This window comes from Neoarius graeffei, chromosome 17 (assembly GCF_027579695.1).
Source record: "Neoarius graeffei isolate fNeoGra1 chromosome 17, fNeoGra1.pri, whole genome shotgun sequence".
In the NCBI taxonomy this organism is placed as follows: Eukaryota; Metazoa; Chordata; class Actinopteri; order Siluriformes; family Ariidae; genus Neoarius; species Neoarius graeffei.
This window is the reverse complement of record NC_083585.1, coordinates 2424812-2444696: the sequence shown is the minus strand read 5'-3', so window position 1 is coordinate 2444696 and position 19885 is coordinate 2424812. Positions and strand designations below refer to the sequence as shown.

Below are 19885 nucleotides of genomic sequence, written 5' to 3'. Positions count from 1 at the left end.
TTTACTTGATTAGAAATCTTGAAATAAGATTTTTAAATCTAGAAATAAGTAGTCCCAGATAAGTATTCAAAAGGATTAAAATAGGATAAAAATGCTGATTTTTTTAGATCAAATTACTTGAAATCAAACTTAATACAGTCCAACAATAAGTGAAATATACTCAATATAAGCAAATAATTCTCTTTTTATTTTTTATACAAATTAAGGCTTAAGAACAAGAAAAATATTGCAAATTTAAGTAAAAATTATGTAGTATTAGTGCAGTATGATTATGGTCATACAGGACCAGGGTGAGCCACACAAGCCGGCTCCTCCCTGACCTCCAGAATGCGCATAGTTGCCAGTTCAGGACCCAGCAGAGATCCTCGCCCTTTGTCTGCTGCTCCATCCTTGTGGTTTTTCACATATCTTTGGTGAGCCTCTATGGGAGCCGAGTACCGTGGTGTCCAGAACCCCCCTGCGTGTGACCCCGGCCCCCTCCTCTGACTGTCAGCATGCAGCGCCTCCTGCAGCAAAGGTTTTATTAGCTTTTTGAGTGCATGCAAGGGCACTGTCACCTGCTTCCCCACCAGCAGGTTGCAGGAGGTCCATAGGGCGGCCTGCATGCTGTTCAGGGTCAGCCAGAGCATGGTAAGTTCAGCTGCTGGTAACTTTTTGATGCCCTGGCCCACCCTGTTTACTGCTAGCCAGTAAACTTGCAGATGAACCTCCCCTGCTGGCAGGCTCGGGCATTCTAGGGGGCCGGTTATGGCCCACAGATCCCTTGCCACACTACACTCCCAGAGCACATGCCACATGGTTTAGGGCTGGCTGCATCCTGGCCGTGGGCAGATCAGATTTGCCGCCATGCCCTGGGAATGCATCATGGCCCTGACCAGAAGGATCTCATGGACAGCCATCCATGACAGGTCCCTGTGCTTGTTCTGAAGAGCGGGTTGGGCTGCATTCCACCAAACATAGTGTGAGGTCGGGTACGGGGCTCACTTCCTCCCAGTCCTGCACAAGATAGACAATGCATTAGTTAAAATGGTGACATCTTCTCATCTCATTATCTCTAGCAGCTTTATCCTGTTCTACAGGGTCGCAGACAAGCTGGAGCCTATCCCAGCTGACTACAGGTGAAAGGCGGGGTACACCCTGGATAAGTCACCAGGTCATCACAGGGCTGACACATAGACAACCATTCACACCTAATTTAGAGTCACCAGTTAACCTAACCTGCATGTCTTTGGACTGTGAGGGAAACCGGAGCACTCACAGGAAACCCATGCAGACACATGGAACATGCAAACTCCACACAGAAAGGCCCTCACCAGCCACAGGGCTCGAACCCGGACCTTCTTGCTGTGAGGTGACAGCACTAACCGCTACACCACGGTGACACCCACGGTGACACCCACGGTGACGTCTTCCTTTTCAAAATCATATTTCTTTAAAAACTTTTCAGTAAAAGCATATTCTTGGCTCAATACAAAAACAACTGGCATTTTAAGATCTGGCTTTAAAATGTTCAGCCGTTTAAGATGTGACCCCATCCAGAACTTGACCATAGCTGCTGTTTTACTGTCTCTGGATGGGAAGTTGGCATAACTGATGTGCAGGGCGATGAATTTGGAACCTAAAAACAGGTGGGGGTCTGGGAGGCCTTTCCTACCATTATCTGGTCTTTTCTTCACTACCACTTGCCGCAGTCTCCCCCACTTGGACTCCCACAGGAAGTAAAAAAATGCCCTCTCCAGATCTAAAAGAAATTGTCTCAGGGGACTAAAAACAGAATAGATGAGTAAAAACAAAGGTAAAATAACAGCTTTTATTATTAAAACCTTTCCCTCCATAGCTTTCTCAGTCCCCAAAACCCTAGCCATTGTCTGACTTTCCCTCACATGTCAGTCCAGTTGCCATGTCCACGGCCGTCCTCATCAAATTTGATTCCTAAAACTTTAATATCTTTTTCTTTAAAGTCCAGATCCAGGTTGGTCTGTAAGTTACCCCATGGTCCAAGGACCTGGGCCTCAGACTTGCTCCTATTGAGCTTAGTGCCTGAGGCTTTTCCGTACCACTCAGTCAAGTCCAGAGCTCTTTGAACTGATAAAATGTCCAAACATAAAAGATTGATGTCATCCATGTACAAAGTACAGGTTGCAGTTAGTCCACCTGGCAAGTCTAGATCTTTGATCAATTTGTCTTTTCTCAAGATCTGCACCAGCAGCTCAATACAGGCTATGAACAGGAGTGGAGATAACGGGCACCCCTGGTGGACACCAGAGCGAACATCAATCACTTTTGTGAGGCGCCCATTTACCAAAATTCTGCTGCAAATATCTTGATACAGCAGACCCACCCACTCTAAAAACCTCCCTGGAAAACCCATCTTTTCCGGTACCTGAAAAAGGTACTGGTGTGAGACCTTATCAAAGGCTTTCTCAAAGTTTAAATTTATAACTAATAGCCAAAAGTTTCTGTCCCTCTCAAAACAGATGGCGTCTTGAACAAGCACTAGGCTGTCCGTGATCTTCCTCAGGAGGATGGCACAGGCTTGATCTGGGTGGATCACATCTAAAACTGTCGGCATATGTCATGATAGTTTGCTAAAAAGCTTACAATCAAAATTTAAAAGGATGATCGGTCTCCAGTTCCTCAAGTCTGTCTTGTCACCTTTTTTGCACAGTAAAGCAACTATCCCTATCCTAAAACTGTCTGGAAATCGAGCCAGTCTTTCAAATTCTTTAAAATCAGTCAAAATGTCATTTGCTAAAACATCCCAAATGGTTTGATAAAATTCCAGAGGGAGTCCATCACCTCCTGGAGACTTTCCTTGTTTAAAAACTTGAAGACAGTTTTGCAATTCTAAAATAGTAAAGTCCTTGACTAATACACCATGATTGTGTATTTTTTTTGTCTAAAAATCTTAAAACTTCCTGCACTGTTTCAGATTGCACAATTTTACTTCTGTAGACGTTTTCATGTTAATTTAAAAAAAAACAAAAATCCTCTACCATGTTTAAAGGAGATACGCAGAACCTTTATTTTTAAATACATTTCTGAGTGGATAATATCTCCATCCTTGCCTTTTGTTTGTTGCAAAAATGGGAATAAAAATATATATATTTTTGAGAGTTAAAATTGACCACAAAGTTGGCATTCGAGCTGCCCCACTGAGCCAGCCAACCAGCCCTGAGTGCGTGACGTCACAGCGGTAACCAGTATTAAGGCAGAGGCCTTTGACAGCTATAGATCAAATTCATATAAAAAAAAAATATGGTGAAAGGGGCTTTTGTGTGTATGTGTGTGTGTGGGGGGGTCCATGCAAAAAGCTTGATATTTCTAAAGCTAGCCGCACACTACGCCGATCCACGCAGTACTGAACCGACCCATTTCAGAGCCGACTCCCGACAGGGTACGCACATATCCCCGACTAACTCACGACTGTTGACGAGTACAGTCGCGATTGAAGCGACACCAAACGAGATTATGCAAACTAAGCATCATAACAAACATTCCGCTAAATATCACGTGACAACTTAATAGCTTTGTGATTGGCTATTGGATATAGTTACTGTTAAATCCAACACTTGAAGATGCTACAGGCTGAATTACAAATGACACAACATGGAATATGTAGCGCACTATCTAGGTTGCATGAGCTATTATTTCGAACCTTAAATAGTGCACTTATATAAGGGAGTTAAAGCGATTTGGAATTCAGCCACACAACTTGAGCAGAGTGGCTTTCCAGCCCACTGTGTCTATGGATAAAGCTTCAGTCTATGGAATTACAGTATATACCTGCATTAGGTGCTACCAACACGTATTTCTCGCGCTAGAAATTGTGTTTAATGATGTCACGTGTTATATGCGAAAGATATGATTGGTTATTGCTAGCGACTCTTGCCGATCAGTCTGGCTCCCGATCAGAGGCGATTCTAGGGTCTGGTGGGGCCCCAAGCAGAAATCCCCCCCCATCCCACCCCACACAACAAAAATTCACTAGGGCAAACTCTTTATTTTAATAAAACATCAACAAATTCTAAGCAATATAGTTTTTTATTTCACAAGTTACAAATTGTGAAGTTACGAACACATGCAGTTCAATAAATCAACAACAAATTGTGAACAGGAATGTTTTTTTATTTCACACACTACAAAAAGTGAAGTTACAAAAAGTTACAAACAGATGTCAGCATTTTCATAAATGTTTCATAAAAACAACAATTTGTGAGCAGCGTTTTCTATATTTCTTAAGTTACTGTAAGTTTCTGTTCATTTTAACAGACAGTGCAAGGTAATTGCCAATTATATTAAAACAAACAAACAAAACAAAAAACTTTAAAGGCTTTTAGCCTTTGTGTAAGGGATATCTTCACAGTATCTGTTTCCGGGCCTTGGCTTGTGCAAATGCGGTGACCATGTCCTCATTGGCTGACCAATCACACTGTATGGGCATGCATGGCACACCGTGCGGTCTGTTGGAGAGCCAACTTAAGTTAACTAACTTTGCTGTCAAATTAAACCAGGCAGTGACTGTAGTAGTCATTAAAATCAACAAAAGAAAAGTATGGCCATGCTAACATGAGTGAAACTAGACTAGCACCATTATATAGCACTACATCATTCATTATTATTTCGACTGACTTACCACTGTCTTGCTTTCTTCTCTCCTCTTCCTCTTTTTTCTTTTTTCTTTTTACATTCCTGGGTGGATAGCTCCTCTTCATTTTCTTCTTGACGTCGTAATTAGAAGAATAGCTGGTTTATGTACGACAGGCACAATTTTCTATTTGCAGGTTAATACGCGCAATGACTTTTCAAAACACAAGTGTCAAATCTCGACTCTCTTTCACCACCTAGTGGATCAGGGGCCCCAAGCAGCTGCCTGCCTTGACTGGTGACAAGATGCGCCTCTGCTCCCGATTAGTTTTTTGAATCGGCTGTGAGATGAATCGGTACCATCGAAAACTAGTCTTTATGCCTGACTCGCGACTTCAGTTGGCTCGGTACGCTGAAAATCGGCGTAGTGTGCGGCTAGCTTAACATTTGACCACCAAAAATTTACAGCTCTATCAGAGCAAAGCCTGCAAAAATAAGTTGATCTCATTAACATTCCTCTCCACAGAAATCTTTCGTAAAAGGCGAAAGATTTATGCTTCAATGAAGAGAAACCTGAGCTACACTTAACACTGGATCAGGCTAGTGAAACTGTATAGAGTGTTTTCACGTGACGTCATCAAACCGGAAGTTGGCCATATTGGAGGCATTGGACACATCAACAGCAAAGCAATCTTTGTGAATGTTTCGATAAACAAACCAAATAATGGTGAATTACTGCACAGTTTTGGGTTGCCACAATTGCTCAGATTGTGAGAAACATCTGCACTTCTACCGATTACCTAAAATAATCAAAAATCAGCTGGAGGAAACCAGAAAATTGTCAGAGGAGTGTCATCATCTCTGGCTTGCCACACTAAACCAGGATCTGACTGACAAAAATCCGCACAACATAAGAGTGTGTTCAGTTCACTTTGTATCAGGTATGAGGTTTTTTTTTTTCAAGTTTTGATCTATGACTTAAAATTAAACATAACACCATATTTCTCCTGTCTAGCCGTGATGGTGCTTCTGTATGTTCTCTTGAGAGTAAGCTAAAGTTAAAAATCACAATCAGCCATCTGCTGTCAGCTGAGGTAGGCCCACAGGGGATGTGCACTCATGATCTACAGTATATCACTGTACATGTAATGTACACAGTACACACCTTTGTTTTCACCAGATATTTGTCACCAAATTTCCATGCTTTTCGTTCCCTGACCCAGCTACAGCACATCTGGTTATAGGCTTCTAGTCCCTTGAAACACTTCAGATACTCAGCAGTGTATGACTTGGCCAAAAAAAAATTAAGTTCGAACATTCTTGACCCATCCAGCTTCTGTCATGTTGCTGCACCAGCCAGAAACACATCTACATGGCATGGTGATCAATTGGCTCAAAATGGAGGATTGGAGTTGCAGTCAGCTCTGTGTTTTAGTATAGCGGAAATGGCCATGAGACCAATAGACTTCACGTTACGGACGTGAAGGTCATTCACGCAAACCGCTACCTATAGAAATCACTTGAATCATAAAAATTACTATATTAGATTTATTGTTGATGCTTAAAACTATTCCTATGCCATTCTTGAGGTCTCAAGGCGTTTATAAACGAAAGTGAGGCCATGGCTCTGCGTATATGCTTTAAATAAAACAGGGTGCCCACTCACACCTGATTGTCATCCCATTGATTGAAAACACCTGACTCTAATTTCACCTTCAAATTAACTGCTAATCACATACTTGTGCCACTCACAGATATGTAATATTGGATCATTTTCCTCAATAAATAAATGACCAAGTATAATATTTTGTCTCATTTGTTTAACTGGGTTCTCTTTACCTACTTTTAGGACTTGTGTGAAAATCTGATGTTTTAAGCCATATTTATGCAGAAATATAGAAAATTCTAAAGGGTTCACAAACTTTCAAGTACCACTGTAGTTAGAGGCTGCTATATCTTAGTCCTTAAACTTATTTTTTGTTCCAGTCTTGATTCATGTAGACTCTTGAATGTTTGCGGTTCAGTAAAAATGCTCCCTTACATTGGGTTAGTGTTAGATTTTATAATCTTGTTGCATTTCATGTTCAATTTCTGGTATTCTTGTCCTTTCACTTCTCCAGAAATGAAGAACGCTCTGCTGCAAGTCTTTTCCTGCTCCACATGTCCCCGTTCCTGTTTTTATGTAATACTTTAGCAAAATGAACTAGGAATAAGACCACCAAAGTAACATGCACACCTTCAATATGTAGTAGCGATGACTATGTAGTTTTTTCAATGGCAAAATTCAAAATATCAGACAAAAATATCAAACTATTAATTTGAAACTAGGCAATTTGATAAGTATCCCTGTAGAGAACAATAGAACTACACCAGAGCAATGATTTGTGTTTTACAGCCCTGAGAGAGACTGAACTAATTTCATTTATTTCCTTATCAAAATCTTCAACTTGTGTACTTACCGATACAATTATTTTTCACCCATTACCTATATGATTCTTCAAACAGAACACCAGAAGCAATCACATTTCTTTGAAAAGCAATCAGTTATTCTTTTAGCAGTGGCTATGTACCTATAGTGGTGCTTGAAAGTTTGTGAACCCTTTAGAATTTTCTATATTTCTGTATAAATATGACAAACATCATCAGAGTTTCACACAAGTCTTAAAAGTAGACAAAGAGAACCCAATTAAACAAATGAGAGAAAAATATTATACTTGGTCATTTACAACCCCGATTCCAAAAAAGTTGGGACAAAGTACAAATTGTAAATAAAAAATGGAATGCAATAATTTACAAATCTCAAAAACTGATATTGTATTCACAATAGAACATAGACAACATATCAAATGTCGAAAGTGAGACATTTTGAAATTTCATGCCAAATATTGGCTCATTTGAAATTTCATGACAGCAACACATCTCAAAAAAGTTGGGACAGGGGCAATAAGAGGCTGGAAAAGTTAAAGGTACAAAAAAGGAACAGCTGGAGGACCAAAGTGCAACTCATTAGGTCAATTGGCAATAGGTCATTAACATGACTGGGTATAAAAAGAGCATCTTGGAGTGGCAGCGGCTCTCAGAAGTAAAGATGGGAAGAGGATCACCAATCCCCATAATTCTGTGCCGACAAATAGTGGAGCAATATCAGAAAGGAGTTCGACAGTGTAAAATTGCAAAGAGTTTGAACATATCACCTGCAGTGCATAATATCATCAAAAGATTCAGAGAATCTGGAAGAATCTCTGTGTGTAAGGGTCAAGGCCGAAAAACCATACTGGACGCCCGTGATCTTCGGGCCCTTAGACGGCACTGCATCACATACAGGCATGCTTCTGTATTGGAAATCACAAAATGGGCTAAGGAATATTTCCAGAGAATATTATCTGTGAACACAATTCACCATGCCATCCGCCGTTGCCGGCTAAAACTCTATAGTTCAAAGAAGAAGCCGTATCTAAACATGATCCAAAAGTGCAGACGTCTTCTCTGGGCCAAGGCTCATTTAAAATGGACTGTGGCAAAGTGGAAAACTGTTCTGTGGTCAGACGAATCAAAATTTGAAGTTCTTTATGGAAATCAGGGACGCCGTGTCATTCGGACTAAAGAGGAGAAGGACGACCCAAGTTGTTATCAGCACTCAGTTCAGAAGCCTGCATCTCTGATGGTATGGGGTTGCATTAGTGCATGTGGCATGGGCAGCTTACACATCTGGAAAGACACCATCAATGCTGAAAGGTATATCCAGGTTCAAGAGCAACATATGCTCCCATCCAGACGACGTCTCTTTCAGGGAAGACCTTGCATTTTCCATCATGACAATGCCAAACCACACACTGCATCAATGACAGCATCATGGCTGCGTAGAAGAAGGGTCCGGGTACTGAACTGGCCAGCCTGCAGTCCAGATCTTTCACCCACAGAAAACATTTTGTGCATCATAAAACAGAAGATATGACAAAAAAGACCTAAGACAGAATCCTACATTAGACAAGAATGGGTTAACATTCCTATCCCTAAACTTGAGCAACTTGTCTCCTCAGTCCCCAGACATTTACAGACTGTTGTAAAGAGAAAAGGGGATGTCTCACAGTGGTAAACATGGCCTTGTCCCAACTTTGAGATGTGTTTTTGTCATGAAATTTAAAATCACCTAATTTTTCTCTTTAAATGATACATTTTCTCAGTTTAAACATTTGATATGTCATCTTTGTTCTATTCTGAATAAAATATGGAATTTTGAAACTTCCACATCATTGCATTCCATTTTTATTTACATTTTGTACTTTCTCCCAACTTTTTTGGAATCAGGGTTGTATTTATTGAGGAAAATGATCCAATATCTGTGAGTGGCAAAAGTATGTGACCCTCTAGAATTAGCAGTTAATTTAAATGTGAAATTACAGTCAGGTGTTTTCAATCAATGGGATGACAATCAGGTGTGAGTGGGCACCCTGTTTTATTTAAAGAACAGGGATCTATCAGTGCTCTTCACAACACATGTTTGTGGAAGTGTATCATGGCACGAACAAAGGAGGTTACATTGGTTAATTGATCATGAGTCCACCATCAGGAGAACACTGAACAACAATGGTGTACATGGCAGAGTTACAAGGAGAAAGCCACCGCTCTCCAAAAAGAACATTGCTGCTTGTCTGCAGTTTGCTAAAGATCACGTGGACAAGCCAGAAGGCAATTGGTAAAATGTTTTGTGGACGGATGAGAGCAAAATCAAACTTTTTGGCTTAAATGGAAGTGTTATGTATGGAGAAAGGGAAACACTGCATTCCACCATAAGAACCTTATCCCATCTGTGAAACATGGTGGTGGTAGTATCATGGTTTGCACCTGTTTTGCTGCATCTGGGCCAGGACGGCTTGCCATCATTGATGGAACAATGAATTCTGAATTATACCAGCGAATTCTAAAGGAAATTGTCAGGACATCTGTCCATGAACTGAATCTCAAGAGAAGGTGGGTCATGCAGCAACACAACGACCCTAAGCACACAAGTCATTCTACCAAAGAATGGTTAAAGAAAAATAAAGTTAATGTTTTGGAATGGCCAAGTCAAAGTCCTGACCTTAATCCAATCAAAATGTTGTGGAAGGACCTGAAGCAAGCAGTTCATGTGAGGAAACCCACCAACATCCCAGAGTTGAAGCTGTTCTGTCCAGAGGAATGGGCTAAAATTCCTCCAAGCTGGTGTGCAGGACTGATCAACAGTTACCGCAAACGTTTAGTTGCAGTTATTGCTGCACAAGGGGGTCACACCAGATACTGAAAGCAAAGGTTCACATACTTTTGCCACTCACAGATATGTAATATTGGATCATTTTCCTCAAGAAATAAATGACCAAGTATAATATTTTTGTCACATTTGTTTAACTGGGTTTTCTTTATCTACTTTTAGGACTTGTGTGAAAATCTGATCATGTTTTAGGTCATATTTATGCAGAAATATAGAATAATCTAAAGGGTATACAAACTTTCAAGCAGCACTGTAAATCCTTTAACCTAGCAGTTGTCAGACCCTTGATTAAAAAACCTAACCTCAACCCTTGTCAGCTGTTCCATTATAGGCCAATATCAAACCTCCCTTTTATCTCCAAGCGCCAAGAAAAAACTGTGGCATAACACTTATGCTCATATCTACATGGGAGTAACATACATAAAAGTTATCAATCAGAATTTAGACCTCATCATAGCACAGCTACAGCACTGGTTAAAGTAGTAAATGACTGACTATCGGCTCCTGATCAGGGATGTGCTGCTTGACCTTAGCGCAGCTTTTGACACCATTGATCATACTATTCTCCTTGATGGACTCGAAAATGTCACAGTGCATAGCTGCCTGAGTAGTTCTGCATGGAGATTGTTACTGATCATGCTAGTCCGATTTACCTCCTTCCTTATGCTGTGTTTGCTGTAAAGTGCCATCCGTGTTAAGAAACGCTTGCACTCCATGCATGTGCTGGTCCCCGGCTATTTTTTTTTTTTTACATGGTATTGTAATTGAATGGCTGAAGCTGAAAATACAGCTGACACTTGGTGAAGATAAACTGGTTGTTTTATTTTTATTTCATAAATGTCACCAGTATAGTTGAATATTAATTATAATAAATCTTCAATCAAAAACGATCACAGCAAATTTTGGCAAAAAAAAAAAAATAATATTACCAAAAGAAGAGTGACTTTCAAGGAGGCCTGCAAGTCCCAGGAAATACACTAGGATGCATCTCCGAGCATGTAGAACACATGAGCTTTCGGGGCCTAAGGCAGCCCCCGAATCCCTGGCCATTATGACTGGTGCCACTACGTAGATATTTTGGTCTAGTTAGAATCCTGTGAATTGATAGTGTTGCTGGTGAAGGGAGCATGGCCGTAACTACCATTGAGTACTCCGAGGTCATGTCCTCGGTATTTTTTTCAGAAATTTCAAATTGGTCTATGCTGAATTCGAGCAGTGATCAATGTAAAATGCAGCGTCAACATCCACATGTCATCTGTATTTCCCCCCAATAAAATTCACATTCATCTAATGTCATCTGAAATCTCTCAGCCTCTATCTCTATCGTTGCCCTGTCTAACCCAGCATCACGTGACGTAGCCTATACTAGTGTCGGCCGGGGAAGTTGGGTTTTGGATAAAACAGGCAGGGTGTAGTCTACGCTCTATCACATACGCCTACCTAACCTAACATAGGCTAATAGTCACATCGCATTATAGAGCACACATAACTCTCTCTCTCTTTCTCACTCACTCACTCACTCACTCACTCACTCACTCACTCACTCACTCACAGACACACAAATAGACACACACATACACACAAATAATACACTCTCACACACTCTCTCTAAAACATAGTCTTCACACAGAACTAATAGCCCTACATTCTAATGTAATTTAAGATAATGAAATGTAAATAATGCCAATACTTCAGGTAGCTGAGCAATACACTCAGTTCAGTTCAGTTTTGACTTTTATGTCAGACAAAACTCCACAGTTATGATGGCACAGTTTTAGATGTGTTGTGAGCCAAACTTACATTACAGGCAATGGTGAGAACACTCTGTTTCAGAGAATGCATGCAAATAGATCTCAATTCAAGACAGCCAGATAGACTGATGCCTTTACATTACTGCTCAGAATGTCTCTCCACATACAGATACCCACAAATAACACACAAACTCACTCACTCTCTCTCACACACACACACACACACTCACACTATTATTATAAGGTGTAATACTAAAGCTTACAATTCAGCAGTTCACACCCTTTCTGTCATGTGTATGCTGCAATGTAAATAATGCCAATACTTTAGGTAAATGGTACTTTAGGTATGTATACTCAGTCCAAGAGTTCACTACCTTTCTACTTTTATGTCAGATAAAACACCACAGTTATGGTGCCACAGTTTTAGAATTGTTAAAATAAATGTGTCCGCCACCAAATCTATCCTTGGTTTGTTATTTATTTATTTATTTATTTATTTAAGTTGTGCCGGTGGTGGTGGTGGTGGTGGTGGGGGCTTCGGTGCTGTCAGCCATGCTTGACCTCGGTATTTGAAAAATCCTGGTTACGGCCCTGGAAGGGAGGTGATTAATTGACTGATTTAATATTGTGCTATGAGTTGTGTGGAATGAGAGATGGGTTGATAATATTTCTGATTGGATAGCTGTCTGTTAGCTTCTTGTAGATAGTGGTGGATGTCCATAATTATGATTTTTGAACCTTTATCTGCTGGTTTTATGACTATATTTTTGTTTTGTTGAAGTTGTGTGATGGCCTGTTGTTCAGAAATTGAAAAGGTTATGGTGAGGAGGGCGGGGGTCCTGAGGAAATGGAAAAGTATGTGTATGTCCTGTTGGATAAAGGCCAATTTATGCTGACAACCCAGTCCTCGCAGATAGCGTCGCAGACAGTGTCTGTGTAGCCCCCCCACCTTCGCAGACGCTCTGCGCGCACCTCCCAAAAATTGTGACCACCGCAGAAGCCTCGCAGACAGTGTCGCAGACAAGAGGGCTCTGATTGGTCCACTCTACATCCGCTGTACACGCACTTCCGCTTCCCTACTTTCCCGGTTTGGTTTGTTTTCACGACTGCCATTTTTAAAAACACGAGCGAAGATGGAGCAGCACAAAGAGCGGTTGATTGAGGAAGTGAGGAAGTACGTACATCTATACAACTCCAGTTCTAGTTATTATAAGTAACTGGAGGATAAACACTCCACTAACCACACCCACCAACTACTCCTAGCGATTTCACGACTTCGCACCCCATTGCGTTGTGGCGGTGAATAACATCGCGCACGCCTATTACTCCCTCAACGATAAATTACAACTGTCTGCGAAAAGCTATCTGCGAAAGCCTTGTCACAAGAGCATGCAGAGGCCTTAAGGCAACGGAGTTTCCCATCTAACTGGGACTGGGTTGGTTCCCAGGTAGAGGGGAAAGTGAATGGGGTGGAGGTGTGGGTGTTATCTGATTAAGTGATCAATTAATTTAAGTCTGCAACTGTAATTGTGGATGTCCCTTTGCAGCTCCCCCTGGTGGAGGTGTCAAGTATATTTGTATAGCACTTTTAACAATAAACATTGTCGCAAAGCAGCTTTACAGAATTTGAACAACTTAAAATATGAGCTAATTTTATCCCTAATCTATCCCCAATGAGCATACCTGTGTCGACAGTGGCAAGGAAAAACTCCCTCAGATGACATGAGGAAGAAACCTTGAGAAGAACCAGACTCAAAAGGGAACCCATCCTCATTTGGGCAACAACAGACAATATAACTATAACATTAACAGTCCTAACATAAAGTCAGCTTCGTTGATGCTATAAACCCCCCACCGACGGAAACCCGAGTACAAAACTGCCCACGACAACTGCAGTCCCAAAGTCAGCAAGTCAACTGCAGTCCCCAGCCACAAAAGCACCACTGCAAGAGTCCAGATTGTCCTCCAACTGTCCACATGGGGCTGCCCTCCACAGGAGCGATGCGATGAGACTCCAGCCAGACACAGGGCACCAGGACGGATCAGGCAGGTTCGAGGAGCAGAAGAGGTCAGACTCTCGATCCCAGGACTGACATGTAACTCAGAGGGACAGATTTGGGAGGGGGGGGAGAAGAGAGAGAAAACATAGGTTGTTAGGTATGCCCAATGTCACCTGAATAAGTAGGAACAGTATACATATTGCACTGAGTACAAGCAGGGTCTCCGGCAACTAACTATAAGAGCATAACTAAAAGAGGAGAGCCAGAAGGTAACACAGGCATGAGGGAGCCCCAGGATATAAAGCAGCCAGCCACTACACAGTCAACAAACTCAAGTGAGCAAGCGAGTTGGGATTGACAGTATCCATACATCCCAGTTTACCAAAACACACTATGTCTGAGGACCCTCCAGAGCTACACCTTTACCTCATAAACACCATTAACAAAAGGCTTGACTAAACAGATATGTTTTCAGCCTAGACTTAAACACTGAGACTGTGTCTGATTCCCGAACACTACTTGGAAGGCTGTTCCATAACTGTGGGGCTTTGGAAGAAAAGGCTCTGCCACCTGATGTAGCCTTCACTGTACGATGTACCAGCAGATAGCCTGCACTTTTTGATCTAAGTAGGCGTGGCAGGTCATAGAGGACCAGAAGTTCACTCAGGTACTGTTGTGCAAGACCATTCAGTGCTTTAAAGGTCAATAGTAGTATTTATTTTGAAGTGTGTGAAATGAATGTCAACCCCCTCTCCAAGAGGGATGTTTGGGAAAGGGTGAGGTGGAAAGAGGTGGAAAGGTTCATGATTAAGCTGTCTTGTGGTGTCAGGGCCTTGTGGGAGGAGGGTGGGTGCAGAGAGGAAGTGGATTGGGGGGGATCCAGGGGTATGGTGGGGACTAGGTTAAATTTAGATAATTACACCAGTGTGTAAAAATGGTATGTGCAGTAGTGGATGTCCAAAGTATTTTGTCATGTGTAGTGTAAAATGTTTCTGGTGGAAAAGTGGGTATACACGGAGTGCAGAATTATTAGGCAAGTTGTATTTTTGAGGATTAGTTTTATTATTGAACAACAACTATGTTTTCAATCAAACAAAAAGACTCATAAATATCAAAGCTGAATATGTATGGAAGTTAGAGTGGGGTGTTTTTAGTTTTGGCCATTTTAGGAGAATATGTATGTGTTCAGGTAACTTTCACTGTGCAGAATTATTAGGCAACTTAATAAAAACCAAATATGTAGCCATTTCACTTATTTATTTTCACCAGGTACACTGATATGACAACTCCAGATTTGCAAATAAACATATCTGACATTCAAACATAAAACAAAAACAAATCAGTGACCAATATAGCCACCCTTCTTCATGAGGACACTCAAAAGCCTTCTATCCATAGATTCTGTCAATTTCTTTATCTGTTCACGACCAACATTGTGTGCAGCAGCAACCACGGCCTCCCAGACGCTGTTCAGAGAGGTGTACTGTTTTCCCTCTTTGTAGACCTCACGTTTTATAATGGACCACAGGTTCTCTATGGGGTTTAGGTCAGGTGAACAAGGGGGCCATGTCATTATTTTTTTCACCTTTCAGACCTTTACTGGCTAGCCACGCAGTGGAGTATTTGGACGCATGAGATGGAGCGTTATCCTGCATGAAAATCATGTTCTTCTTGAAAGATGCTGACTTTTTCCTATACCACTGCTTGAAGGTTTCTTCCAGGAACTGGCAGTAGGTCTGGGAGTTGAGTTTGAGTCCATCCTCAACTCGAAAAGGTCCAACAAGCTCGTCTTTGATGATACCAGCCCATAGCAGTACTCCACCTCCACCTTGCTGGCGTCCGAGTCGGAGTGGAGCTCTGTGCCCATTACTGATCCAGCCACAGGCCCATTCATCTGGCCCATCAAGAGTCACTCTCATCTCATCAGACCACAGCACCTTAGAAAAATCAGTCTTAAGATATTTCTTGGCCCAGTCTTGACGTTTTATCTTGTGTGCCTTACTCAGTGGTGGTCGTTTTTCAGCCTTCCTTACCTTGGCCATGTCCCTCAGTATTGCACACCTTGTACTCTTTGACACTCCAGGAATGTTGCAACTCTGGAATATGGCAGAACTGGATGCTAATGGCTGCTTGTTAGCTTCACGCTTGATTTTCCACAGATCATGTGCAGTTATTTTGCGCCTTTTTTTTCCCCACACGCTTCTTTCGACCCTGTTGACTATTTGCAATGAAACGCTTGATTGTTCGGTGATCACGTTTCAACATCTTCGCAATTTCAAGAGTGCTGCATCCGTCTGCAAGACATCTCACAATTTTATACTTTTCAAAGTCTGTCAGATCTCTCTTCTGACCCATTTTGCCAGAGGAAAAGAGGTTGCCTAATAATTATGCACACCTGATATAGGGTGTTGATGTCATTAGACCACACCCCCTCTCATTACACAGATGCACAGCACCTGATATACTTAATTGGTAGTAGGCTTTCAAGCCTAAACAGCTTGGAGTGGGACAACATGCATTAAAAGGATGTTGTGGTCAAAATACTCACTTGCCTAATAATTCTGCACTCAGTGTATGGGGGAAATGTCTGCTAATGTATGTGACACTTGGTGAACTGGTTGTTTTATTTTTATTTCATAAATGTCACTTATATAGTTGAATATTAATTGTAATAAGTCTTCAATCAAAAACAAATCACAGCGACTTTTGGCAAAAAATCTAATATTACCAAAAAAAAGAGTAACTTTCAGGGAGGCCTGCAAGTCCCAGGAAATATGCTAGAATGCATTTCCGAGCATGTAGAACCCGTGAGCTTTCAGGGGCCTGAGGTGGCCCCCAAACCCCTGGCCATTATAACTGGTGCCACTATGCGGGTATTTTGGTCTAGTTAAAACCCTGTGAATTGATCGTGTTGCTGGTGAAGGGAGGTGATTAATTGACGGATTTGATATTGTGCTATGAGTTGCGTGGAATGAGAGATGGATTGATAATATTTCTGATTGGATAGTTGTCTGATTATGACTGATTATGACTGTCTGATTATGTCTGATAGCTGTCTGATTATGACTGGTGCCACTACGTAGATATTTTGGTCTAGTTAGAATCCTGTGAATTGTGTTGCTGGTGAAGGGAGGTGATTAATTGACTGATTTGATATTGTGCTACGAGTTGTGTGGAATGAGAGATGGATTGATAATATTTCTGATTGGATAGCTGTCTGTTAGCTTCTTGTAGATAGTGGTGGATGTCCATAATTATGATTTTTGAACCTTTATCTTTATTTATATTTATGGTTTTGTGACTATATTTTTGTTGTGTTGAAGTTGTTTGATGGCCTGTTGTTCAGAAATTGAAAGGTTATGGTGAATCGTGTGTGTGTGTGGGAAGGGGGGGGGTTCCTGAGGAAATGGAAAAGTGTGTTTGTGTCCTGTTGGATAAGGCGACAGAGTTTCCCATTTATCTGGGACTGCGTTGGTTCCCAGATAGAGGGGAAAATGAATGGGGTGAGGGTATGGGTGTTATCTGAGGAGAAGTAATTGATTAATTTAAGTCTGCGATAGTAATCGTGGATGTCCCTATGCAGCTCCACCCGGTGGAGGTGTGAAGTGTGTGGAATGAATTTCAACCCCCCTCTCCATGAGGGATGCTTTGGAAAGGGTGAGGTGGAAGGAGGTGGAAAGGTTCATGATTAAGCTGTCTTGTGGTGTCAGGGTCTTGTGGGAGGAGGGTGGGTGCAGATGGGAAGTAGCTTGGGGGATCCAGGGGTATGGTGGGAAATAGGTTAAATTTAGGTAATTGCACCAGTGTGTAAAAATGGTATGTGCAGTAGTGGATGTCCGGAGTATTTTGTCATGTGTGGCGTAAAATGTTTCTGGTGGAAAAGTGGGTATATGGGGGAAATGTCTGCTAATGTACGTGTTCATCTGGGTAAGGTTACGTGCTTGCGGTGGTGTAAGAAGGGATGAAAAGTTACTCAGTGGGATATGTATGATAGCATTGGGAAATATTGTGGAGGCCTGTTTATAGAGTAATGAAAACTGTTTTGTGCTTGTGTTTTTGGGGTCGTGATCTAGATTGTTAATCCCCACTGACAAGACCACCAACTCCACTTGGGAGAGAGGGGCAGTTTGTTCCAGTAATTTGAGGAAATGGTAAATGGTAGCACTGGGGTAGCTGTCACTTTGGATTCTAAGGTTGGGAAATGTGGGGATCCTGTTTAAATTTGAATCCCCTATAAAAAGCACGGGACATTGTGCTACGATGGACCAATGCTTTAATTTTTCTTTGCAATTTGATGCATGATGGTATGTACGTCAAAAGTGTGGTGGCTGGGTAGGTAAATGGGAAGAGCTAGGTGTAGGCTGTGGCGTAGTAGGTTGTGAGGGGTGGGGGGTTGATGAAGGAGACGGCTCAGGGGACACCCCCACAGTGGTTGGAGAAAAGGGCTCAGATCAACAAGTTGGTTGACTTTACAGTCATACTGTTTCATCAGTGTGCTTTCTAGCTGTGGGAGTGTTGTGGCTGTTTCCTCTGGTGGAAGACGTCATAGTGCCCCCTAACATTTTGGATTCAAATTTATAGCTTTGGTTGCCACAACATTCATCCAATGTTCATGAGTTTCAGAGGGAACATTGTCCTCACTAAGACAAACATATTTCCCATTGGTTTACATTAGCTCTGCTGAACAGGAAGTCGGACATTTTGGAGTTTGTGATGTTTTAACCTATTTTTTACATACTCTTTCACACTTCTTGGCATTTCATCAGTTTTCCTGAAAAGAAGGTAGGAATAAACTTCAGACACACACGACGATAAATTGTTAAGGAATAATGGATATCTCAGACGAGGACGTAATGGTGGCCAATGTTGGATGGAATCTGGAATTTTGAAATTTTGCTGCGCTGTTCAGAGGGGCTTAGGATGGCTAAAAACACATGGAATTGACATCTGACATTTGTTGTGAGATGTCTTTTGAGAATGTAGTGAAAATTCATTATGTCTGATAATTATAACTATTCTTTTAAGTTCGTTTCTTAAGACACGTATTTTTAAGTATGTTACCTCGCTTGTTGACAGTTTCGGCGAACACTTCCGCCTTCTTCAAAACAGTCACCAGATGTCGAGTGGTGACGTGCCTTATCAGCTGATGTTACTCTATGGAGGCGTGAACGTCCCGCCCAATTTGACAGGTAGTCCACGCCTCCTGCTGTCAGGTCGCTGCCCCAGGACGGCGCTCCAGGTGTGTGACAGCGCGTACGCTCCCTCATCCCAGTTCATCGTCCTCTGCGCCCGCTTTCGTATCTCCACTGCCTCCAAAATCCAACGCTGGTATCTATTCTCTTCAGCGCGAATGACTCTGGCCTCTTCCCAATTCATTATATGATTATGTCGTTTGCAGTGGTCTGAAATGGCTGATTTTAAGTTTTCTTGGCTTGCTTTTTCTTTTTCGGATCTTGTGAGTCTTTTTATTGTTTCTTTTTCACATTCTATTTGGTGTTCTTTCCTGCGAGTGTGGAAGCATCTGCCCGTTTCACCAATATAGACTTTATTGCATGAACAGCAAGGGATTTCATATATGATATTGCATTTATTGTCCAGTTGTATTTTATCTTTGGGGTGAACTAGCAGCTGTCGGAGGTTCTTGTATGGTTTGACTGGGGTGTTGATGTGGTATTTCCTCATGGATCGTTGGATGCGTTCTGTAACTCCTTTTATGTATGGTAATGTGACAAAGCCCCGGTTTGTTTTTTCTGTGTTTTTTCTTGTTTGTTTGTTTCTTTCCTTTTTTTGTGTCTGTGATTTTCCTTTTCGAATTGCCCACGGTGGATATTGGCAGTTTTTTAATGCCTGTTGGATGTGTTGTTCCTCCTCCTGTCTGTCTTTCTCCTCCGTGATGTTCTGTGTTCGGTCGTATAGTGTTCTGATTACTGACATTTTGTGTGCGATGGGATGTTCAGATACTTAAAAATACGTGTCTTAAGAAACGAACTTAAAAGAATAGTTATAATTATCAGACATAATGAATTTTCACTACATATTAAAAATAAGTTATGGAGAAGATTGTGCCAAAGAGGTACGCTGCCTGGAAAAACTAAAGAAAACACTGGCGCGACAAAGAAACCATCTCTGCTTCACCATACGTTTGGGCCTGCCAGGTCTGTCCGGCTTCCTCCTCCACCAGCGGATCCAACAAACCACCAGGTGGTGATCAGTTGACAGCTCAGCCCCTCTCTTCACCCAAGTGTCCAAGACATAGGGCCAGAGATCAGGTGAAACGACAACAAAGTCGATCATCGACC

The 19885-nt window shown here is 41.7% G+C and overlaps 1 non-coding gene and 1 pseudogene across 1 annotated transcript; both read right to left on the bottom strand.

Annotated features, from left to right (window-relative positions):
- Positions 1-275: 275 nt before the first annotated feature.
- Positions 276-2966, bottom strand: LOC132864555 (uncharacterized; annotated as a pseudogene).
- Positions 2967-5053: 2087 nt separating this feature from the next.
- Positions 5054-5168, bottom strand: LOC132865127 (U5 spliceosomal RNA). The gene has a single exon (XR_009650297.1). It is a non-coding gene; the product is annotated as a U5 spliceosomal RNA (small nuclear RNA).
- Between the last annotated feature and the right edge of the window lie 14717 nt (positions 5169-19885).